General features: G+C 43.5%; 1 long non-coding RNA gene across 1 annotated transcript; it reads left to right on the top strand.

Annotated features, from left to right (window-relative positions):
* The first annotated feature begins 5,233 nt into the window (after positions 1 to 5,233).
* Positions 5,234 to 23,816, top strand: LOC122663961. The gene is made up of 4 exons (XR_006333252.1): positions 5,234 to 5,245; positions 13,242 to 13,334; positions 23,260 to 23,266; positions 23,807 to 23,816. It is a non-coding gene; the product is annotated as an uncharacterized LOC122663961 (long non-coding RNA).
* Positions 23,817 to 26,266: the final 2,450 nt, after the last annotated feature.

The raw sequence follows: 26,266 nt of genomic DNA on the forward strand, positions 1-26,266 counted from the left end.
GAGGGCTTATATCACTTATTGCCTATTGGGAGCGGGCAGAGGAGGTTCGGTGATAAACCTCCCACACTTGCTGCTTCAGGTTATGTTATATCATGCACAGAACCCCTCTGATGGGAACCTTCCATATGGGAAGTTCCTTACCTTAGTCTTCTAGCACTACGGGGTTCCTTTGGAGGACGAGTATGTGGAGAGAGATACATCCAGGCCCATTGACAAGACCTCGATATTGAAGATGAAGGTGCCAGGGGGTAATCCACAGGAGGAGGAGCAGATAGAGATGCCAGGTGATGAGCTGCAGAGAGATGAGGAGCTGGGTGAGATGCAGGGTGAGCATGGTGAGGAGCATGGAGAGGAGTATGGAGACTTCGAGGGGATTGGCACACAGTTCACGGATTTGCCTGCTTATGACGCGACGGGTGCTACTAGCTCGCACGTGCTAGAGTCATCTGAGTGGGCACAGGTGATGTCACAGTTCCAGGGTCTCAGCACTCAGCTTTCTGACATGTCGACTAGGATGGATCAGGGTTTCTCATCTTTGGAGAGTAGATTAGTATCTGTAGAGCAACGTCTGGACTTCTGGGACAGGTTCTACTGTGTTGACTCTCGCCAGCCTCATCCTCCACCGAGCGACTTGCCTCTGCCGGAGTAGTTACTTTCAGCCAGCCGGACTATCGGTTACGTGGTCCAGACTTATTCATCCTACTTTTTTTTATAGCTCATGTATTTTTTTTTGGTTCAAAATGTATGTGGTTTTTTTTTTGCCAGCTTATGTAAATATTGAATGTAGTACAGTCAGTCACGCTTATGTAGTGGCTCAGCCACAATTGTCTTTAAATTAATGGAAATATTGCATATTTATCTTTTAATTACTTCTACCTCCCCTGTAGCTTTTACTTGAATACATGTTTTAATGTTGGTAACTTATTAGACCTAGTCTGCATCCCGTGAATGTAAGAAGAGCCTCACGCTTTGATACTAAGCTCTGTCACACCCCAAACCACCCCTGGGAGGATTAGGTAGGTGACCCGAATTGCATAACGGCAATCCGCCAAATCCCACGGATCTAGAAGCAGTTATTACATTCATGGTCCCACATTCATCACTTTACCATAAGCAAGATCAGAGTGCTGCAGATAAACTACAATTATAATAACAAAAGAGAAAGCATAGTGATACAGGAATGATGATAATATATACATCATTAGTACTACCTGGGTGAATCGAATAAGGAGAATCGTGAGCTTCTGTGAACACTTTCTTTCTCAGTTGATCATCCTTGGGAACACATAGTCGATCCTTGAACATGCGGACACCACTCTCAGTCAATGTGAAGTCCATATCTTGCTGTGTATCATCCCGGATAGCTTCAATGATCTCTTAGAAGCGTTCATCGGAGGCCTGGGCAGACTGAATCCTTTCTACCAAAGTTTTGACTACACCGATAGGGCTGCTAGAGATAGAGTAACACCCTCTACCAGTAACTCCAGATCCATCCTTCTAGCCTCTCCAATAAGTTCCTTACTGACAGCCAAGGCTGTGATAGATAAGGTCTGGAACTTTCGACTAAGCGCATCCACCACAATGTTTGCCTTACCAAGATGGTAGTGGATGGTGCAATCATAGTCCTTCATGAGCTCCAAGCATCACCTCTGTCTCATGTTAAGTTCCTTATGGGTAAGGAAGTACTTAAGACTTTTGTGATCACTGTAGATCTTACTCTTCTCTCCATACAGGTAGTGTCTCCAGATCTTCAGAGCAAAGACCACAGCCGCCAACTCCAGGTCGTGAGCTGGGTAATTCTTCTCATAATCCTTCAGCTAACGAGAAGCATAGGCTACCACTTTTCCATCCTGCATCAGAACACAGCCGAGGCCCATCTTTGAAGCATCACAATAAAATACCATCCCTCCAGTACCATTTGGAATGGTGAGTACCGGAGCCGAAACCAAGTGCTACTTCAATTCATGGAAGCTCTTCTCGCAGTCATCGGACCATTTGAACTTCACTCCCTTCCGAGTCAATCGAGTCATAGGAGATGAAATCCTTGAAAAGTTCTCAATAAACCTCCTATAGTAGCCGGCTAGACCGAGGAAGCTGTGAATATATGCTACACTCTTGGGTGTCTCCTAGTCAACTACCAACTTCACCTTGCTAGGGTCAACTTCAATACCCTTGGCGGAAACCAGGTGACCTAAGAAAGCTACTTGTTGTAGCCAGAACTCGCACTTGCTGAACTTAGCATACAGTTGCTTTTCTCTCAAGCATTGTAGCATGAAGCGAAGGCGGTTAGCATGCTCTTCTTCACTCTTGGAGTGGACCAAATATCATCAATAAACACGATAATGTACTTATCCAGCACGTCATGAAACACCCTATTCATTAACTCCATAAAAGCTGCTCGGGCATTGGTTAGTCCGAAGGACATAACCAGAAACTCGTAGTGACCATATTGCGATCTGAATGCTGTCTTGTTGATATCATTACTTCTGATCTTCAACTGATGGTACCCCGAGTGGAGGTTGATCTTTGAGAACACCTTTGCACCTTACAACTGGTCGAATAAATTGTCGATCATAGGCAACGGGTACCAGTTCTTGGTCGTAAGCTTATTGAGTTCATGGTAATCAATGCACATATGCATACTATCGTCCTTCTTCTTTACAAACAAAGTAGGTGCACCCCATGGAGAAACACTTGGCCTAATGAAGCCCTTCCTCAACAAGTCATTGAGTTGCTCTTGAAGTTCCTTCAATCCTGAAGGAGCCATTCAGTAGGGTGCCTTAGACACTGGAGTAGCACCAGGCACCAGGGCAATCATAAACTCCATTTCCCGGTCCGGTGGTAACCGTGTGAGGTCTTTCGGAAAGACATCCAGGAAGTCTCTTACCACACCTATCTCTTCTATAGGTATAATCTGGGCTTCGGTGTCCAGCACGGAGGCTAAGTAACACTGATAACCTTCTCCTATCAACTTTTGGACTTGGAGAGTTGAAATGATGGTTTTCTTAGGCTTCTTGCTTTTGTTTCCCTTGAACACAAATTCCTTGCCTTCCTTTGACTTGAAGAGTACTTTCCTCTCTGCGCAGATTGGGCTGGCTCCGTGTGTGGACAACCAATCCATTCCCAAAATTATATCAAAGTCCTTCATATCCAAGATTATCAAACTAGCCTCTAGTCCATGGTCGCTTACTTAAACAGGATAAGATTTGAAGACCTGGTCAAGCTCAACCTTACTGCCTGTCAGTGTACAAACTATCAGCTTCTGCTCCATACTTGCCGATCTAATAGGTAGTTTCTCAGCAAACAAAGGTGATATAAAGGAGTGCGACGCTCCCAAGTCAAACAACTCGTAAGCAGGTAGAGAACACACAAAAATGATGTCTGACAAACACCGAACAGCCAAAACATGATAAACTCAACATAAGGAGTTACATTCAAGCGGTTGAGTACAATATCTGTAATGACACCAGGGTCAGCCTGGGGTTCCTCATAAGTGACTGAATACACTTGCCCTTGATTTCTGCTTGCTAGAGAAGGGAGAAGTGAGCGAATAGCGACCTTTGCTTAGGGTGCCTTAGAAGTCATCGTTGGCCACGAACCTGCCTGTCATGAATGTGGGTAATCCTTGACCATATGACCGTACTCCTTGCAGTTGTAACATACGAGAGTCTGGGTCCCATAATAAGGAGCCGATATATGTAGCTTTGGGTTCCTGGGCCACATCAGGTTTACGGGACTAAATTGGAGTTACAGTCGTGTAGGCCCCTCTCTTCTGGAACTTATTAGGTCCCCTAGAGTCATAAGATGACATTGGCCTCTTGCCAGCTTGTATGGCCTTGTGGTTCTCTCTCTGCTGATCTTCAATCATCTTAGCAGCCTGAACCACTTTCTCATAGGTAAGGTACTTGTGTAGCACCATAGATGTACTCAAGTTGGCTCTCAGCCCTCTTTCAAACCTTCTCGCCTTAACTTCCTCAGCCTTCATGTGTTCCGGAGCAAAATAGAAATACTCCTCAAAGGCCTGTTGATATTCGAGGACCGACTTGGATCCCTGGCTGAGGTTCATGAACTCAACTTCCTTCTTATCTCAAAAGTTCCTTGGAAAGTAATTCTTGAGAAAAGCTTCTGTGAACTGAGCCCATGTTGCATTTGGGTAATTGGTCCAGCAGTGCTCCTTTGAGGAACGCCACCATGCATCAGTGTCACCTCAGAGTTAGAAAGTGGCACATCAAATCTTGTCGGTGTCATTACACTGTAGCACCTCAAAGATTCTCTCCAGATCTCTTATCCAGGTGGCTGGAAACATAGAATCGTGAATAAACTTGTAGAAAGTAGGAGGACGGTGCTTCTGGAATTTCTCCAAAAGCTTAGAGGCATCAACCCACTCTGGCATCACATTTTGGACTTGTGGTGCAGCCGGAGTAGGAGGAGGTGGATTTGGTACTACTTGCACCCCAGGGACTTTGACTGCAGCTAGTGCTGGGGGAGGAATAATAGGTGTGGTAGCAGCTGCGGGAACATGGGCTACATGCACCGAGGGTGGTACTTGTTGCCCTTCCTGACCAACATTTTGGAGCTGAGTGGTCACATTCTGCATGAAAGTGTGCTGCTCATGTTAGGCCTCTCGATGCTCCCATTGCATATCTCGTAAAATGCTCCCCAAAAGTGTGGTAACATCTGCATTATTGTTAACTGGAGGCGGTACAGGCAAAGCTTCTTCAGAAACATCGCTGACGTCATCCCTAGGAGGGGAATGATTCCGGTTGTGGGTGTCAACCATGTTTCAGCACTTGTCATAAATAAGATGCTTCACAGGTTAGCACAAAGGACATGGGGAAGCAATGCAAAATGCCTCGAAGGAACTAGTAATAAATTTTACACAAAATGTGTGCAGCAACACATAGGGGAGGAACCAAGGTCCCAAAATAGAGCTGAGCTAGAAAAATAGGCTAAAAGCCCTTTAGAGCGCAGATGGATTCATGGATGGAACTAGTCCTCTGACTCCGTCCGCTACTCTGTCGCCCGAATAGGCTAGACAGACTTATGAACGGATTTGTAATGTGAATCCGTTCGTGTCTCGTTCTCAGGGTGCCCAATTTGGTCAAAACACTGAGCTGTATGGAACTACGGACGGATCCTTGGTCGTGGTTCTGTTCGATGTTTCATATAGTTCAAAGAACGAAAAACTCAACTTTTACACTCGACGGATTTACGGACGGAATCATGATAGTGGATCTGTTCGTGCGTCTGTTCACGAAATTTTCATAAAAAACAAACCGCAAGTTTTCAAAACTCCTTTGGCTTATTTGGAAAGAACGAAAGCACCGAGTAGGGGAGCCATAACCTTCATCCATTCAAAGTTTCTACACCCTCATTTGGTGGATTTGAAGCCTTCATCCTCAAGATTCAAGCTTCCTACTACACGGTATGTGTTCTTCTTCCTATTTTGGCCTCCTAGGGTTTGTTTCTAGGTTTTCCCCAAGGTTTTTGTTGGTTTCTTCTTCCCTTTCTCATTTTATTGTAGTAAGTTGCATGAAGGGAAATGGAATAGTGTTTCTCTTGGATTATATTACCCTCAATCCATTTGTGAACATCCCACTTCATCACTACTTGATCGATTAGGGCACGGGTTGGGCAAACCCCTCCCAAAACCAAAATTTCCCTACTATTTTTGGGCAAATCAATTTTGTACTAGAAAATGTGTTATAATCTTCATACATTTCATGGATGTGTTGTAATTTAGATGTATTCTTACTTGTTTGGCATCATGTCAAAGTTCTAGATGGAAGTTAGGGGAAAACTCCCAAATTTCTTGCTGTTTTTGGGTAGGATATGGTTCCATGACTTAAATGTGTTTATCTCCCCCTCTTTATTACTCTCATATGTGGGCTATTTGCATTGTTTATGCTTGGTTATTATTGTTGAATCGATTTCATGGAAAGGTTTATTGGGTATCCTCTCCTTAAACCCATGTTCAAGGGAGTTACATTCCCTAACAAATTTCTAAATTCCCAAATTAACTAGAATTGTTAAGTTGCAGTAGTTTGCATATGTTCTCTATGTTCTGGTTAAAGTTAAGTAACCAAGCACATGTATTGTCTTCTTTTACTTGTGTGTAGGTGAGTAAATTGAAATGGCTCCTTGGACAAGGGGAAATAGGGCTCCTGCAGTAGCACTAGCACCCTTTGATGCTAGTCTCTTTGTGTTTGCTGAGGCAGAGAGGCTGTATAATGAAAAATTTCATGACCGAAAGATTCTAGTGGGGAGAGAAGTTATCCCTGACGAGCTGGTTGCCTTCAAGGTGAGGCAGCTGTCAAACCTACCCCTGACTGACTAGAATTTTGGATGAAGGATAGGAATCTCTGACCAGTCACCCAAACACACTGTGGAGCATCACTCCAGTGGTTGAATTCAGTGGAGAACCCCCAAGGATGTTCTCCTATATACCTATCAGAAGATGGATTGCGGACCCATGCAGCTGCACTGCCCACAGCATGATGTACTGCATCAATCCAAGGTACTTTCTCTCCTATCCATATTTATGGGGCCCACACCTATCAGATGTGTGTAAGACCTTGGATGAGGTGTTGGTACAATGCCCAAGCCATGGGCCAAGCACCTGTGCAAGCCCAAGGCTTATACAAATCTTCTAATAGGTATGTAGGAAGACTTGCACAGGGTTCCTTCATCGATTTCAACCACTGGAGTGATACTCCACAGTGTGCTTGGGTGCCATGTCTGGGGTTCCTGTCCTTCAGTCAAGATTCCAGTCAGTCAGGAGTAGGGTTTGACACTACTATGGTAATTTGAAGCTATGATAATTTATATTTGGTTCACACTCCAGTTCCTTTTCCCTAAGACTATCAATCTTGTAGACTGTTAACAACCTAAATGATGGTGAGATCCTCATCAACAGCTTTGATGTTTCTATTCTATTATTCTTAAATATCTCTCCTTAATGCAGTCTAATGATGCCCCAAAAAAAAAAAAAAGAAGAAGAAGAAGAAGAAGAAGCTCGTCTATCAAGATCAACAGAATTTATGGCTCGAAAAGTCGGCAGTAGTGTACTCACCCTTTAAACCGACAAGGTGACCAAGGGAATGAAGAGGAATCAAGTGATTGCTGGGGAAATATCTATCCATGGGGATTGATTTTCAATCATTGACTAATCTCAGCCTAGAAGGATGAAATGACCATGCAGAAGAGAAAGACAATGCTATCCATATAGGAAGGGGAGAATGATCTATCCATTCATCTTGTCCATGGCCATTCTACTCACTGGGGTAAAGTTTTACGCATTCGATCTTAGCCTCTCAATGTTTGTCGAGCCTACATGTGTAACAAGGATGTGAATAGTATGCCTGTGTGGAATTGTGCATTACTAAATAACAATATGAATAACCATGGATTTTCAAAATGCAAAGAGGACTCACAAATAATCCCCACGAGTTAGAGAATCCAAAGGTTTTTTTCTTATCACATGTAATTGTGTACTCACCATTTGTGTAGAACAGGTGTTGTGCGATGCGAGTAATGAGAAATATTTGGTAAGCATCATCATCTAATTTGCAGTTATACACATTTGCATAAAAAAATGTGTTTGCAAAAATGGTCTTTTGTATGATATTGTCTTTTTTTTTTTCCAAACAAAAAAAATTATTTTGTTGTTTTGCATCTAAAAACAAAGGGATTTTTAAGTTTGCTCTTCATTTCACTCTTTTTTTCATAAGATCATATTTGTTTCTTGCATCACAAAGAAAACCAAGAAAGAGCATCCTAAAGCCTTTTGCACAAAAGAAAAGAGAATTAAATCCCCCCAGGATGTTAAAAAAAAAAAGTGTCTAGTCATCATCTTCGGAGAACAAAATCTCCTCATCATCGATCAATGGACTAGGATCAATTCCCATAGACTCCATTCGTCTCCATCTCCTCTGTGTAAGCTCAGTTATGATCCTTCAAAGTGTCATATGAAGCCCTATCAAAGGAAACTTTCCTGATCCAAATAGGTGGAGATACCGAGGACAGTGAAGAAGAAGATGTTGAGTCACATTCTGAAGATGAGTTCCCCATTAAATCTGCGACTAGGACCGTAGAATAGGTAAACAACATTGGAGTAGACGACAAAATAGACCTGACCAGTCTCATCCAACCTATCTATCAAGGAGATGGTGAAGGAGGAAGTAGTAATGAAGAAGAAGGATCCCCAGCAGATCCGAGGGGAATCTGGTTTGTTAAAGGGAAAGGCTTTGACAAGTGGAACATGAGCATTTTCTATCAAGTGCAAGACATCCTTGAGCTAACGTCCATGACTCATGACATGTTATATAAAGTTACCTCTTAGTTTTTGAACATGGTATGCGGTCACTTGGCAAAACAATGTGAGAAGATAGAATTATTTGGTGGAAGAAGATTTTCTCTAGAGGACGTTACACGAGCTAAGGAACATGGCCTGGTTGAATTATGCCCTAACGAAGGACTTCTTTGGGAAACCCCCTCAAGATCCCATGTTGTATTCAGATAACTAGCCGTATTCTGGACCCCCAAGGATGGGGGAGGAGCGGGAAACCTAGGTTGGTAATATCAACACTGGAGATCCGTACTTCGATCCAATAGAGGCAATCCACTCTATTGACAACAGTAGAGAAGAAGGGGGTAATTCAAGTGATGAAGCATCCGATGAACATTCGAAAGAGGAAATGTCCCGTGAAAATCTGAACAATGAAGCAATAAATGAAGACGCTGGAAGTAAAATATCTAGTGAAGTGCCTGAAATGGAGATAGAGCCTCCTACCAACAAGTATGAGGAGATCTATGGACCAAGGGCTTTGTACCTCCCATTCAAAGCAAGGAGAATCCTCAGAATGGTGGATAAGATTCACCAAATGCTTTTTGAAATAGGCCCTTCAGATAGAAGGTATCAAGAAGAATTGCGGCCACAACACCCGGCAAATGGCCAATGCTTTGTGTCATGAGAAAATTGGAAGACTCAGTTACCCTGGTGTTCGCTTTGGCAAAAGATTTGTGCAGAAGCCCTCCAACATCTCCAGACCAAGGAAATAAGGAGTATCACGGCTGGATGCAAGCACACAACCGATTCTTCCTCAACAACATCAATATGAATGAGCAAGTAAGAGACCCCACGGAGAATATCTACCCAATGATCTCTAGTGAAGAAGAAGAAGATTCGTTTGAAGGTTCTGATTTAGAAGGACTCGGAACTGAACATTTTGGGTCCCTATCTAAAGCAATGGAATTATAAAAATTGGAAATAAAAACCTTTGAGATGATCCAGCAAATGGTACCTACGGATCCACTGCATCTAGAACATTATCAGCTTCTCAAATAGCTTAATGAAAAGCAATAAGCTTTGTCTAGGATCCTGCAAAGAGCCAGAAATACAATTGCTGTCTTGAAAACGGAGAGACAAATTCCCGACTCCGAGAGAAAGAATTCTGTAGTAAACACTCTTGTGCTAACAGAAAGTGATTTGGAAGATGAAGAGCTGTGTCTAGTGGAACTCATCATCAAGGGGAGGAAGAGACTGAAGCACCAACTAAGCAATGGACCTTTGAAGAGTGACCCATCCCCCTAAGTAGAACTTGCTGCTGGTCGGGCCCTCAAACAGAATTCTCCTCTGAGTAAGTGCAAAGGCATAGGCATACTCATCCTTGTCACCCTCCTCACCCACATGCTCCTCATCAAAAGGCTGCCATTTGATTTGAAAAATATTGTGAAGAAAGGATGGTCAAAATAACATATAAGCAATAAATGGCAAGAAAGGGGAGGACATTACCTAGTCAATAGTCAAGGCATTAAGCTGAAGGTGCACTTGCTTCTCTGTAATGGTAACAATCTTCCCTGCCCCAGCATGTTGCTCTTGGGATATAAAGAGCTTCCATATTTGGCGATATAAGAGCCTGGATCCCCAACACCTCGTAGCACCATACTTGTCAGGAAGGGCAACATGAGGAAGTGTTATATTAAAAAAAAATTATAGAAAAAAAGACATATTTTCAAAAAAAGATGTGTTTTAAAAAAAAAAAAAAACAAAAAAGGGTGTAATCACAATCATGGAAAATGTTTGAGTGACTCCCAGATTGTCTCTACCTAGGTTTTTGGTGATGCCATCACAATTGTGCACTAACCATTTGTGAAGAACAGGTGTTGTGCAATACAAAAATGATGGATATCTCATAAGCATCTATGATCATAAGCATTTGCATAGACGTGATTGTTTCATCTCTTCACATAAAAAAAAATTCATTTGCATAGGATTGTTTCCACTTCTGTACTTTAGATTATGTTTTTGCCACCGTAGTACCTGTGCACTACTTGACTGCTCATGGTACACATATTAGATTGCATTTCAATTTTCATCATGAGTTTGCATGCATAAGATTGTATTGACATATGTATCATTTGGTGCATTGATTATAACAATCGTATGTTGTCTAAACTACGATTTTTGTTGTACTCGCATGCAACTTACTCATTTGATCATCATTGAACTCATGTACAACCTGATCTCATATCAATTGGTTCCTACCACACTCACGTATGGCTTTACCAAACCTCCGATCTCTTCTGTACTCGCATACAATTTGATTATCCAATCACTGCTGAATTCATGAACGATTTGATCTTTCAATCATGCATAGTCCTATTATCATGAATGACTATACCTTTTAATGAATTCCGTTCTCTCATGCAATTTGATCCTTCTAAATCCAGCTATGCTCGTGTATAGCTTGATCTCTCATTGTCTGATCTCCACTGTGCTTGTGTATAGCTTGATCTCCAGTTGTCTGATCCATGCCATACTCGTGTATAGCTTGAACTCCCATTATCTAATCTTTGCTATGCTCACATATAGCTCGATCTCCCATTGTTTGACATCCACTATGCTCATGTATAGCTCAATCTCCCGTTGTCTGATCCATGCCATACTCGTGTATAGCTCGATCTCCCATTGTTTAATCAAGGCTATACTCACGTATAACTCGATCTCTTGTTGTCTGACCTCCACTATGCTCGTGTATAGCTCAATCTTCCATTGTCTGATCCATGCCATACTCGTGTATAGCTTGATCTCCCGTTGTCTAAACTCCACTATACTCAAGTATAGCTCAATCTCCTATTGTCTGACCTCCACTATACTCGTGTATAGCTCGATCTCCCGTTATCTGATCTCCACCATACTCATGTATAGCTCGATTTCCTATTGTCTGATCAAGGCTATACTTGTGTATAGTTCGATCTCCTATTGTCTGGTCAATGCTATACTCGCGTATAGCTCGATCTCCCATTGTCTGGTCAATGCTATACCCGCGTATAGCTCGATCTCCCATTGTCTGATTTACACCATACTCGTGTATAGCTTGATCTCCCGTTGTCTGGTCAATGCTATACTCGTGCATATAGCTCAATCTCTGATTGTCTGGTCAATGCTATACTCACGTATAACTTATCTCCTGTTGTTTGATTTACACCATACTCATGTATAGCCCGATCTCCCGTTGTTTGATCTTTGCTATGCTTGTATATAGCTCGATCTCTCATTGACGTATTGATTTTTTGGTAGCCTCTCGAATATCCAACTGACTAATTAATTGTTTATAACGGATTCCATTTTTCTTTGGCAAATAAGCCAATAGCCATTGACGTTTTCCCAAAATTTTTCGTAGACCTTGCCGTGTCAAAGCATGCTAACGCACAATGGTGCTCTATGATCAGCTCGATCGAGGGTGGTCGTAGACCAGGGGTGGTCTTAGACTAGCTCGACCATCGGGAGAGAGTGGTCTACGATCAGCTTAGCCGTTGCTTCTTTGGTTGTAGATCAGCTAGGGCATGAAACTAGCAAGCACTAGGGCGGAGTAAAGCGGATCTACAAGAACCGTTGCGCTAACACGCGCGCTGTAGTTTTTTAGCTTGGTTCTGGCGTGCGCCTGACTCTCTGTGAGGCAAAAGCGAGCCTTTGGCTCGCCTTGTTTTGGCACGCTAGCCATTGTATATAGTAAGGCCCTTGCTTGGTTCTGGCGCGGCCTTGCTCGCTGTTGGGGGGAAGGAGCTTCTCCAATAGATATTGATGGTATTCGTGAACCTATTTCTGGGTCTCTACTTTATGGAAACAATATTATCTCTGGTGCCATCATTCCTACTTCTGTAGCTATAGGATTGCATTTTTACCCGATATGGGAAGCGGCATCCGTTGATGAATGGTTATAAAATGGTGGTCCTTATGAACTGATTGTTCTACACTTCTTACTTGGTGTAGCTTGTTACATGGGTCATGAGTGGGAACTTAGTTTCCATCTGGGTATGCGCCCTCTTGGATTACTATTGCATATTCAGCTCCTGTTGCAGCTGCTACTGCTGTTTTCTTGATCTACCCAATCGGTCAAGGAAGCTTCTCTAATGGTATGCCCCTAGGAATCTCTGGGAGAGCAATACAAGCGTCGTGCTGCTAGGCGAAGTGGTGGAGTACTGCACCCTAGAAGGCGAGAGTCCAGTAGCCGAAAGCATCACTAGCTTACGCTCTGACCGGAGTAGCATGGGGCAAGTGGAATCCCGTGTGAATCAGCAAGGACCACCTTGCAAGGCTATATATGGATTCTTTAGATCTAAAGAATCTATGCTTCCCCTAGAGCGAGACTCTATCCAGATCTCAAAATGGAAGAATGAGCGAGGTGGCCGATGGGCAAAGAAAGGGGGCGGGCGGGGCCTTGGTGAGACGTTCTTCTTTCGTTTCAAAGCATTTTGCCAAGAGAGCGAGGGCGCCCTTCTGGGGTGGGGGCGTTTCCTTTCAAATGACAACTGCCTCTTCCTGCTGCGGGGGCGTTGTACGAAACCAAATGCCCCCCGCCCGATCAAGTACCAGTTGCTTCGCTGGTAGGCCCACTTAGGTTAGGGGGGCATTGTCCGTCAGTTCTTACCAACCTCCGGTGTGTAATCGACATGTTGTTAGCTGATTATCAGTCGAATAAGAATCTTTGACCAAAAACTGCACAGCAACATTCAGACAGGTGGGTAATGTTGGGGTAAACCAGAAAAGTTTGGGTAGAGCCGGATCTAAGTGTTGGCTAGGCAAGCGTCCTGTAGTAAGAGGAGTAGTTATGAACCCTGTAGACCATCCCCACGGGGGTGGTGAAGGAAGGGCCCCAATTGGTAGCAAAAAAACCCACAACCCCTTCGGGTTATCCTGCTCTTGGAAGAAGTAGAAAAAGGAATAAATATAGTGATAGTTTGACGAAAAGGAAACGAAAGATGAAACATAAATCATGGATCAACTAAGCCCTCTCGGGGGCTTGCTTAAGAATCAGAAAGAGGAATCTCATGTAAATACCAGGGAATAAGGTTTGATCCTATTCATGGGGATTCCATAAATATCCCATTCCAAAAATAGAAAGTTTGAAACATTCCCTGCTCCATACCATAAGAAAGGAAAGCTTGAATCGGAACTACAGGGTGGTCTACGATCACCTAGCAGACTACCTATTTTTATCTACTTACTTTTGCACTCGAGAGACTTTTGAACAGAGGCTTCGTAGCCCATTTTCCTTCCCTAAACATAGGCATTACGAATATCATTCAACCAGGTAACTCAATTATGCCACTTTTGTTGCGCCATAAGCAGCCAAGCACGTTCTGTGAATAGCCGGGATATTGAGGAATATCCAAAAAGGCATTTTGGGAATCGGTCTGATTCTATCTCTGTTCGTTCTGTTTGAAGAAAGGAAGGATCCCAAAGAATCGATCTTTCTTTTAGTTGTTGAATCTCTCTTTGATTGATCAATGTGTGATATTCCGAATCCTCATTACTAATGGAATCGAAACGATCTCTGGATTGGAATAATCTCATTAATAGTTGCATTGAAAATTATCTTCGTTCTGAAATCAGTATTGATAGTTATAGCTCCATTTCAAGTAGTAGCGACAATTACAGTGACAGTTACATTTATAGCTATATTTGTAGTGAAAGTGGAATAAATAGTGAAAGTGGAAGGCTAACTCAAGAAGAGAAGAAGAGAAGAGCCACTAACCTAACCACTAATCACAGCCTTGGTGAGGATAACGGTGAGGACCATGCTCCCAAGCAGAAGAGCAACCCCTGTAGCATACTTAGACTCTGGGGAGTCGGTTAATGCCTTACCGGTGTCATCCTCTTGCGCTACCTCGGCTGCTTCAACAAGACCTTGAGAATCTCCTACCCCTGCCTCACCTTGACTAGACGTGCCAATAACCTCTTGGATGCCCCCAAGATCCACAAAGCCAGCCAAAGCTTGTCTTATTGTCTGACTGAAAAGATCGGGGTCAATGGCATATCCAAGGTATAGGCAGGGTAAGAGTGCTTGTAAAAGAGCCGATAGGTCCATACCACTAAGACTAGAACTTGAAGATGAATTATCGGTACTCGCTGAAACTTACTATTCCCAAGGAATTCCAATTATTCATGTTATATGTTTGTTCCAACCCTCAACCCTCTTTTCTAGGTTCATTGATATTGAATCAATTGAATGCACTTCTAACACCTGTTCCATTTTTTCTATATTTTCAGAGAGAGAGAGAGAGAGTTGATATATGATCTATTTGAAGCTGCCACAGGTATGCGAATGATGCATAATTATTTCCGCGTCGGAGGAGTAGCTGCTGATTTACCTCATGGTTGGATAGATAAATGTTTGGATTTCTGCAATTATTTTTTAACAGTGGTTGCTGAATATCAAAAGCTTATTATGCGGAATCCCAGGGGAAGACCACCTGAGCGGATCGACCGAAGGGACTTAACTTATCCAAACCGAACGTTAGCGGCTTAAGCTAAGCCTATCACGAGCAGCATCGCTGCTTGATCGGCGGGGAGGAGCATCTCAAAGTATGAGGCAAAGGATCAAGCGCTTTGACTTTGTCCCCTGGGATCCACCAAAGGTTGGGTTTGAGAGCCATGTAATGAGTGACTATCCAGCACGGTTCGGAGAGCACTTTTAGTCTGCGCTGGTGAATGGAAGCCCCCCTATCAAGCAAGAAAGAAGGGGCTCTTCCCACGGCGGAGTAAAAAAAATAAGAACTTGAATAACTTCATTTTTCTGGAGGAGTCGTCATTTTCTATCAGGAATGCTATATCATTTACAACCCCGACGTATTTCGGATGCTTGAAGGCCCTGCTAACCTGAAGTGATTTAGAAAGATTCTTCTTTCTCGATGGTGATCGGTCATGGTAATACATCAGCCTGAGAATTTTAGGGACATGGAACTTGCTTAGGCAGTTTGCCAACCACACTCGAGCCCCTCAAACTCAAACATCTCGATGGCTGGACACTTACAAGTCTAGGTTACTACATTCGCAGTTCATGCATCCCTCGCGATTCCGGTCGCTAGGTCGGATCTTCAGGGCAATCAAAATTTTCCTCTCCTTTCCCTAAAATCTTCAAATGACTAAGGACTGAGGCTTTGCAAGTCATTTCGAGCAGACGAATAATGCCGGTTTGCACTCAGGAATACCAAATAAGCCATTTTGCTAAGAGAGCGAGGGCGCTCTTTTGGGGTGGGGGCGTTTCCTTTCAAATGACAACTGCCTCTTCTTACTGCAGGGGCGTTGCATAAAACCAAACACCCCCGACCCGATCAAGTACCAGTTGCTTCGCTGGAAGGCCCACTTAGGTTAGGGCGGCATTGTCCCTTAGTTCTTACCAACCTCCAGTGTGTAATCGACATGTTGCTAGCTGATTATCGGTCGGACACTCTAAGATCCTTTTTCAAACCTATTTATACCAAGCATTCTTCTTATGGCTAGATCCAATCTCTTGGTCCCTGCGAAAAGGAAGAAGAATTTCACGTTCTTTCTTTCGAGAAGGGAGGCTTGTCGACCTATTGATTGCAGCTTTCTCTAGACCTTTGAAAAAACATAAAAAAAAGGCTCAAATGGTACGATCCCTTCGTCACCCCAGAATGAAAGGGGTGATCTCGTAGTTCTTAGTCTGTGAAGATGCGTTGTTAGGTGCTCCATTTTCCCATTGAGGCCAAACCTAAACCTGGGCTCGAGAGATAGACGATTTCAAAGCGGACTTTCTATTCATTAGATAGAGAAGATCGCCAAGATTCGTGATCCACTGCTGAACTTATTCTAATTCCAACAGCTCAGACTCAGATCGTGGGGATTGTCGAGATACTTCGTATCAATAGATACTCGGTATATCAATATCGATTCGATCCAAGATCTCTTATTGAATTGCTCATTCAATGAGCATTCTCAATATTATGCCTTGAAGAGGACTTGAACCTCCACGCTCTAGTATCCATCGTTTACGGCTAGGACTACTGGGGTATCTAATCCCATTCACTCCCCTAGCTTTCATCTCTTAGTGTTAATGTCGGCCCAGTAGAGTGCTTTTGTCGTTGGTGTTCTTTCCGATCTCTTCGCATTTCACTGCTCCACCAAAAATTCCCTCTTCCCCTACCATACTCCAGCTTGGTAGTTTCCACCGCCTGTCCAGGGTTGAGCCCTGGGATTTGACGGCGGACATGAAAAGCCATCTACAGACGCTTTATGCCCAATCATTTCGAATAATGCTTGCATCCTCTGTATTACCATGGCTGCTGGCACAGAGTTAGCCGATGCTTATTCCCGGCAAAGGCATGATTTGCTTTTCCACGGTCGGAGGGAAGTTCTCATTCTTTTTCAAGGTCAGTTGGTAGGTTAGGTCAAGTTGTTGAGGGAGGATCCCTTCTTCCTCCATGTGAAAGGAAGGAAGGTTTTTCAATTCCCCAATCTATAAGATGAAGCAGTGGACCTCTTTCCTTTTTGGGAAGGTTGAAGAGTGATCACGAAAAGAACAATCTCGATGAAAAGAGAGAACCAAGACTATTCTCTCACCCGTACCCATGGGCACACTTCCCGAATATTAGAAAGATAAAATACGCTAAACAGCAATATTATGAAGACAATACATTCTTACGTTTCCACATCAAAGTGAAGTATAACACTTAACCCCCTTTTCTTTCATTTAATGCCTGTTGGTGTTCCAAAAGTCCCTTTTCGTAGTCCCGGAGAGGAAGATGCAATTTGGGTTGACGTATAGTGCGACTTGTCAGACATATTGGGTCATATGGGATTACCCCGTTCTCTCCTCCGATCGAGATATCATTTGTTTCGCCCAATAAAGCAATAAAGATTGATTGAACCATCAAAATTTGGAGCGTGAAGTAGAATTACAGATACACCGCCATGCGCTTTGGCAATGTTGTTGATCAATTCCATGATGAGTACGGTGTTACCCACCCCAGCTCCCCCGAATAGTCAGATTTTTCCTCCACGGCGATAGGGAAGAAGTCCCGCTCCGATGGCCCGACGAGTCATCTACTTAAAAGGACCCTCCCTATAATGCGCCCCTCCTTGAATTATTCGGTCATGCAATACTTATTGAATACAAAGAACAAAATTCATTTCGACCCCATCGTAGTTCTCAATCATTTAGTGGCACCGGGCGTGGCTGAACCATCTACGATGGGGGGATTATTTAACTACTATGTTCACAGAGGCAATAACAGTAAATGGACCAGAACAGTTGGGAAACATTCAAGTACCTAAAAGAGCTAGCTATATTAGAGCTATTATGCTGGAACTAAGTCGTATAGCTTCTCATTTGTTAGAGGTGTCGTCTCATCCTCATAATCACCAAGTTCGATCGAGCGATGCTATCTCATACTCACGTGACTGAAAATGTCCCCAAAGATTCTTTCCATGATACCCTTGTATCCCTTAAAAAATGATTCTCAAAACCCATAGTCTCTGATCTCTCGATCATCCGTAGTCTCTGATCTCTTGATATCCTTAGTCTCTGATCTCTCGATCACCCTTAGTCTCTGATCTCTCAATCACCCATAGTCTCTGATCTCTTGATCACCTTTAGTCTCTGATCTCTCGATCATCCATAGTCTCTGATCTCTTAATCATCTTTAGTCTCTGATCTCTTGATCACCTGCAGTCTCTGATCTCCCGATCACCCGCAGTCTCTAATCTCTGATCACCCTTAGTCTCTGATCTCTTAATCATCCATAGCCTTTGATCTCTCGATCACCCGTAGTCATCTAACCTTTGCTATTAACTCGATCACCCATAGTCATCTAATCTTTGCTATTAGCTCAAAAACCCATTATGTTATACCCCCATTCCAAGATAGGAATAAAGCACAGTCAAGGGGTGACTAGGATGATACGCATCATCCCCTTTCCTACCAGGATCATTGACATAGTGTCCCTGTCCATAGTCAACAGTCAAGGTCAGACATAATAATCACAGTTTACAGAAAAGGAAGGGTAATTCCATATCAAGACAGAGTAATTACAAGCGGAAGTGACTTAAATAGCAGTTACTATATGTTCAGTTGGCTAGGTGATACAATAATAGTTCAACATTGTTTGCCAACTGACTATGACAGAACTACTCAAAAGAATATAAAGTATTACAGACAAATGTTCATAATGGGCACAAAGCCCCAAAAGAATCAAAAGAGGGGATAATCCCCAACATCATCACGGCCCGTAGGCACAAAGGTCACAGGGGCATCCATCACCGTGTTCCTCTGACACAGCCTCGGGTTCCTCCATGCTAATACCATCATAGTCCGCTGGTTGGGCCTCGAGACCGGCTAGGTATCAACCATTTGCATCAAAATCTAAAAGAGTGTGTACACAGGGGGTTAGCTCCACTGAGCTAGTGAGGGGAAGGGGAATGCACAAACACACAATCACAAATAGTCCATGATGAATGTAATGTTAATAGATTTTCCACCTACCAAACAGTCTAAGTTGGGGAATATGCTACTATGATAACTCGAGAGACACTGTGGGTCGTTTAACTTGTCACCACAATGAAACCTTTATTATCCCCAGGGAGCCTACGCCGGTCGAAGCCACCAAGACCACCCAGTGGCAGACCCCGATGATCACTGGTCATCCTTGACCTGGCCTCTCTCCCCCATAGGCAATAAGGATCCCCAATCACCTAACACCTAAACCCCTGTTAGTAAGGGTCGTAGCATAGGGAAGTGAATCCTAGCCGCAGATATACTACATGCAAGTCCTATCATCCCGAGAGGTATTCCGGGTCTATCAACGTCCCATTCCATTTAGTACCCGGGTACCAACATAGCACGGTGCATATAAGGCAGGATGGCAATCAAGATATCTCATAAGCATTTTTGGGGTTCTGGTACCAGCATACCCGACACCGTAACCTGATACAATAATGTAAAGTAAACATATCCACATCACATCCATTCGTAACCAATATAGTTCATATGCAAGGGTGCAACATGTTCATAATGGGTGCAAGCATAAGTGCAATTATATGATATATATATATATATATATATATATATATAACAAACCCAAACATCACCCAAAACCCACTCACCAGTTGTTCGATTGGTGCTTGGGGTGCTTAGTAGGATTTGCCTCAGTGCATGCTCTCCCGCACAGGTTACGAAGTCTAGGGATGCGTGAGAATAGTATTAGAAGAGTATAGGTGGGTCCCATGATGGGTCTCAACAGTTATTTTAAGGTTTAAGTCAAGACAACATGGACGGATCCAACCAGGTGAGTCCGTTCCTGGCTCCGTCCAGGCATACTGTGAAAATAGGTGGGACGGATTTACGGACAAAACCTTCAGGTGAATCCGTTCGTGCATCCTTCCAGACCCTGAGACATTCCCGAGAGAGAACGAAACTACGAATGGAACTACTAGGTGAATCCGTTCCTGGCTCCGTCCCAGCCAGTCAACTAGATTATACCGAACGGATCAATGGACAAAACCACGATGATGGATCCATTCATGGATCTGTCGAGTCTCTTTTCGTGATTTGGAAGGATTTCCACCTCCAGCCTTCCATACATGAGACCACATGGTTCTTAGGGTTAGGGAGGTGAGTCCCAAGCTTGGTTAGGGTCCAAAGCACCTAACCCAACATGGGCCTTAGAAGATTAAAGGGATTTGGAACCATCTTCAGGGTTTCCCAATCCTAGATTTAGGTCTTAAGGCATTGGGCAGCAGCTTAAGCTATTAAAGTCATAAAAGATAATAAGAAAGAGAGGGGTAGGTCTCCATTTGGGGAACCAAAGAGAGGTATTGGGTTTCTAAAAGGAAACCCTGAGCTAAACCGATCAGGGAAGGATTTCCCCAAGTTTGAAATGGAAAGAGAGGGAGAGGGGAGGGGTACTCACCTACTTGATGAGCCAATGAATGGCTTCCACCTCCAACCTTCCTCCCATCACCTCCTTCAAAGCCCTCCCAGCCTAGGTTGGTAGGGGAAATGAAAGAGCCAATAAATGGCTGTGTAGTGCATTTATAACAGGTGCTCCCACTTAGGGCCTATTTTGTTATAGCTTGGCTTTTTCGATCCGAACCCTAACCCGAATTTGATGGTAGGTCCAGAATCTGAAGTTGCAAACTTGTATACATTTTGGAGTATTGCTTTGATATTCGAACGGGTGGAAGATGAAGAAGAAATCTTGGTGGTAACCCGTCGTCTATCAGCAAAATGATGCATACCTCCCCCATACAATTTCAAAATTTACAATCTAGTGTATAAATCATGGAAAGCGACCTTGACCATGTTTGGGTATTTGGGGCATGAAAACATCGCTGAAAATGTGTTAATACACGAAACTGCCAAAGCTTGAGGTGTTCCGAGACTTGGACAGCATATAAAGATCACTCTGGTCGACTACTTATATCAACCAGAGCTACTGTTACTGCAGATTTTCATCTCGGGAGTGTAGGACCTAGTGCCTCGAGTCAGGGATCTTGCTGCCGCATCCCATTTATCTAATTGGAATGTTTCCCCAACAACGTTGGTATGTGGGACCCGCTTAACTAACCTTCGTACACCAAATTGGCCAATTAATTATTTTAGAAATTAAATGGATTATGACCAAATTGCCCCTCTAACCCACTATCTATATAAACAAAGACCCATCACTATTCACTCCTCTTCAACCCTAAATGATAGAAGCTAAGAGAAGTAGAGAGAAACTAAGAAGAAGAAGAAGAAGAAGAAGAAGAAGAAGAAGAAGAAGAAGAAGAAGAAATCTTGGAGACCAAATTCTAGATTTGGTAAGAGATTCATCACCCACTCCTCCCTCCATCTCATCCTAACTATTCCTTCAATCATTTCCTTTCTGTAATCTGTTCATAAATTCTGTTCAGCTTCTATATACATGATTGAAGAGGGAAATCCATCCAATTATCTCTCAGCAGCAACTACCATAAGGTAACTTCTTCCCCTATCCATGAATCCTTCCTTACCATGATCTTTGAGCCAAAGCCATTTTTGATTTGGGAATCTAAACACCCAGCATCATGTGTCTGGATTTACTTGGAAGGTTGCTTAATTTGGTCAAGTCTTCTCCATACATGTTTAAATTCTATTAGGAGGCTTCACTTGGGTCATAGTTTGATGGTGTTACTATCAATTAGCACCCTGTTAAGCTTAACCATGCTTTATAAATTAATTTCCAGCCATGCTTAGTTGGTTTGATTCATGTAAAACTCAGAATTCTTCATGCATAATTGAACCATGGTCACTAACCTAACCCCAATTCCCCAAATTGCCCACTTCCCTAGCCCATTTTGAGTCACAAGAACTCAATCCCATATGTGAGAATCATCCTTGATGTCAATTGGAGAAAACCAACCCAAAACCCCCTTTCAAAACTCTGTTTTCCTTTATAATTTTCGTTTACCATTTGTCTCTGGTGGAAGTCACTAGTCAACCAGAGACACAGACCAATGTTGCTGTTAGGTTTTTTCTTAACTACAAACCTATTCTAAATTAACCCTAACCTATCTTGGGTCTTCAGTAACATTAGAATACCGCCTAACATATATGTTTGGTTGATAAATATTAGGACCTAACTCTTAGGTCATTGAAACTACCGGCAATCGACTCGTGAACTAACCCGGCAGTGTAAAATCAACCATAACAAGGTGAGTGGGGATAGGCCTTGATTTTATTTTGGAGTGTTTATCATTTTAGATTGATTATCGGGAACCGTGCATATGTATGAATTTATTCTTGTTAGAATCTGTCTTATTGATTATTTTGTTCATATTTATGATTATGAAATTATGGAATTACGATGTGATGTGGAATATGATGGAATGTGAATTTTGTATGTTAGAATAGATGCTGTAGACAGCTTGAAAACGAGAGGGATGGTGTACCATAGTATGGGATGCAGGAGCACTATACACCTTGTACTATACCATTTAGATTACATATGGCTAGGAATGTCATTCCTTGGTGTTACAACCCTTACCAGCAGGGGTTCAGGTGCTGGGTGATCATAGTTCCCTACCACTGAGGAGTGTGTGGTACACGGGGATGGGGTCCTGGCTATGATTATCGGGGTTTACTCAAGGGAAGGTATATGATACCAACAATCGGTGTGGGCACCATACAACAATTGAGGTTACATCTCGGGGAGGTGCAGAAGGAACCGAGAATGTTTTTCCGAGTTGTTGGGTAACACAGACTTAGTGACCTAGGTATTGTTTGTTAGGTGGAAATTAGGTTTGAAATTGAATCCATGCATTAGGATTTTTGTTTTGTATGTATGAATGCTTGTATGTGGTCTATCATTTACTTGCTGGGCTCTATGGAGCTCACCCCTGTGGAATGTTTTCTTTTTTTTAGATGATCCTGCAGGTAGATGTGATGGTAGCAGGGAGGATTACTTTGAGGCGGAGGCTGATGGTTATAGTGACTATGTTGGTTTGGACTCAGAGGGGTGTGACCCTTATTACCCAGACGATCAGGGTGTCCCTGGAGAATAGGGACTGATGACGAGGAGCTCGTTTATCTTTTGATGTTATATAATCTTTTTGGTGGTCGTGGTCCACTGTAAATGTTGTTTAGTTTGGTAGTTTCTGGCCCGACGGTTAGGCAACGTACCTTCTGGTAGTTTGGGAGTTAATGACATTGTAAATAACATGTAAATTATCTAGTAAGCTCTTTACTTTTTGTGCACTCTGATCCTGAACATATCTGTTGTTTTTATCATTGTGTTGAGCTTGTGATGTGTATCTACAGCTGTATGATCCTGGAGGTCCTCGAATACATCGGGTATTCGGGTTAACCCACGAATCCTCCTAGGGGTGGTTTCGGGGTGTGACATGTTTGGCTTGGGGTGTTAAGAGTCGTTCTCATTTAAATGCCACCATAGGCCAGTGAGCCCACCTATATAGCACATGCACAATTCAAGGAGACCATGGGTGGGTCTACCTTGTCTGGGAGCTTAGGATAATGCTTGGGGGCATGGGGTGTGGGTCACACACGAGGAAAACACTCACAAGCCTAAAACAGCACGGATGGATCCACGAACGGAGGCAGTCTTATGAGTCTGTTCGTGACTCCGTCGCTGCTGTAAGGGCAAAACCTTAAGGAAAGTTGTTGGGCTTTGGCCCACACTTCAAGTCCATAGAGGGGAGGATACACTAACATACATCATGGCAGTATCTTACCCCTTGACCATCACGACGTGTCCTTTGTGATCCCGAAGAGTTTTCCAATCGCGATGCTAAGCTCATCGCTGAGTGAGGTGTCTAAATGTGGGGACACAGGAAACGCCTTTCGGTACTCTTCACTCTAAGGACTCGTGCTAGGAGGGTGGTTGACGAAATCACCATAAAAAAATCTCCCCCACTACCGATTGAGGAACCTTTCTTCGATAGGCAGACCTGTGAACTGGTCAATAGTCTTATAGTTGGGTTTGACCACAAGTGAAAATAGTTCCCCAGTGTACACGACAGCAGTATCTACATGTCACAAGAGAGAGAAACTATAATTAAATAGAAAGTCTGGGTGCGGATGTAACATCCCCCCCACCTTACAAGAAATTTTGTCCCTGAAATTTGGTATACCTTGTAAGAATCCAAGGAAGGGTACTTCGCTCGCATATCCACTTTGGCTTCCCAGGATGCTTCTTCCTCTGGGTGGTTGTAGCACTTCACCTTCACGTAGTGAATAGGTCTATTGCGGAGATTCACCACTTTGCTGTCCAGAATCCTCTCGAACTGTTCCTTATAGGACATATCCACTGCCAACTCCGGTGGATCTTGAGATAGAACATGGCTTGGGTTATGCACGTACTTCTGTAACATGGACACATGGAAGACGTCACGAACGCCATCCAAAGATGGTGGGAGTGCTAACCGATAAGCCACCGGTCCAACCTTTGCAAGAATTTTATAGGGCCCAATGTATCTCGGGCTTAGCTTGCCCTTCTTGCTGAACCGCATCACTCCCTTGGTGGGCGACACCTTAAGAAATACCATGTCATCGAGGTAGAACTCTAGATCCTTCCGTCTTTGGTCCGTGTAGACTGAGCAACCTTGATTCGTTCATAGATCAAGTCCACCTTCTCACAAGTTGCTTGGATCAATTCTGACCCAAGGATGCGTCGCTCACCTACTTCATCCCAGTACAGTGGAGTCCGACACTTCTTCCCATACTGAGCTTCAAATGGTGCCATACCGATAATAGCTTGGTAACTATTGTTGTAGGCGAATTCAATAAGCGAGATGTGCTCATCCCAGTTACCCTACATATCAATGGCACAAGCTCAGAGCATGTCTTCCAATGTCTGTATAGTCCTTTCCAACTGGCCATCCGTCTGAGGATGGAAGGTAGTGCTAAAACTCAACAAGGTGCCCATAGCTCTTTGGAATCTGCCCCAAAACTTGGATGTGAACTTGTGGTCCTGATCTAAGATGATGCTAACTGGAACTCCGTGCAGGCGAACTATGTTATCAATATACAAGCGGGCCAGCTTATCCATAGAATAGGTGATCTTGTGTCAAACCCTGCCTCTGACTGACTAGAATCTTGACTGAAGGATAGGAACCCCTGACATGGCATCCAAGCACACTGTGGAGTATCACTTCAGTGATTGAATCTGATGAAGAAACCCTGAAGATGTCTTCCTACATACCTATCAGAAGATGGATTGCAGATCCCTGCAGTTGCATGGCTCACAGCATAATGTATTGCCTGAACTCCAGGTATTCTCTCTCCTCTCCATAAATGTGGGTCCCACACTTGAAAATGAGTGCAAAAGACCCTGAGTGACATGTGGGTGCAAGACCCTAGGCCTAGGTCAAACCCCTGTGCAAGCCCACAGAGAATCAGCCTTGCTGAAATCTCTATCTCTGGGCGATGCACACATCACCCAGAGTGGGAAAATGCAGTTTTTCCATGAATTGATCTGTGGGGACCACCCATATTGGACATGGGCACCCCTCATAGGTTGAGGGAAGTCTGAGGGACCACCTCATACCCTTGGATCATTGTAGACCCCACCTGAGCACCCAGAATGACTAAGGATGTAGTAAAAAATGCATTTTCAAAAGGGGCCTTAACAGCCAAACAGACCCTAGTTATGGGCTGGGCTATAAACAGGTGTGCCTTAGGCTCATTTAGAGCTCTTGGCACTATTGAAACCATGGAGGGAAGGAGAAGAAAGAAAAGAGAGAAAAGAGAAGGAGAAGGAGAAGGAAAGAGTAGGAGAAGGAGGAAGAGAGCAGCCCTGCCTCCAAGGCCCTGATTCGTGCAGCCCTAGACCAGTGTAGGTATAAAATCCCTGCCCTTACCTGCTGCCGTACTATTTACCATTCTTCTCCATGGATTTCTATGTTTTTGGAAGCTATTCTGGCCATTGGCAGCCTAGAACAGCTGGGGGCTGCCATGGACCATCTCAGATCCAACATGCAAACATGATGCATGAAGGATCTGAGCATTTTATGGTATTTTTCTTATCTATTTTACATCTGGAACTGAAACTTGGGCTGTGCCAGACTGCACTGCCCTGTTACACTAAGAACAGACAGTTTTGGGTCCAGATTGTGTGCCTTGGCTGCATGAAAGCTAACCCTAGGTTGTAGCAGCCATGGATTTATGTTTTACACATTAATCTAACCTTGCATGCAGTCAAAACCCTGATTTGTAACCAAAGATATGCTGGGTTAGTATTCACTGGGCTGTCTGGGCAGCTCCTGGTAGCCAAGTGGTGGGCCTTAGTGAAAATCCACAAGGACCAGTGCAAAGTAAACCCTTGGGGTCCCAAGATGACCTAACATGCATGGGGAGAGGATCCATGCACTGCCTATGATCAAAAACCTTAGAATCTCAGCCAGATTCCGGTTTTGCAATCTCTGGGCGATGCATTGGGCGATGTAGACATCACCTAGAGACATCGCCCATTGAATGAAATAACA

The sequence above is a fragment of the Telopea speciosissima genome, chromosome 6 (genome assembly GCF_018873765.1).
Source record: "Telopea speciosissima isolate NSW1024214 ecotype Mountain lineage chromosome 6, Tspe_v1, whole genome shotgun sequence".
NCBI classification, from domain to species: Eukaryota; Viridiplantae; Streptophyta; class Magnoliopsida; order Proteales; family Proteaceae; genus Telopea; species Telopea speciosissima.